The sequence below is a fragment of the Geospiza fortis genome, unplaced genomic scaffold (assembly GCF_000277835.1).
Source record: "Geospiza fortis unplaced genomic scaffold, GeoFor_1.0 scaffold148, whole genome shotgun sequence".
NCBI lineage: Eukaryota > Metazoa > Chordata > Aves > Passeriformes > Thraupidae > Geospiza > Geospiza fortis.
The window spans coordinates 25,859-26,119 of record NW_005054655.1 but is presented as its reverse complement, the minus strand read 5'-3'; positions in this window follow the sequence as shown (position 1 = coordinate 26,119).

Below are 261 nucleotides of genomic sequence, written 5' to 3'. Positions count from 1 at the left end.
ATCGGTAGGGAAGCAGGGGTGTCTGTGAGGTGTCAGTGGTGTCGGTGGGATATCGGTAGGGAAGCAGGGGGGTCGGTGGGGAAGGAGGGGTGTCGGTGGGATATCGGTAGGGAAGCAGGGGGGTCGGTGGGGAAGGAGGGGTGTCGGTGGGATATCGGTAGGGAAGCAGGGGTGTCTGTGAGGTGTCAGTGGGGAAGCAGGGGTGTCGGTAGTGGTGTTGCTGGCGGCCAGCGGGGTGTGTGCAGCCCCCGCCGCCCCCCC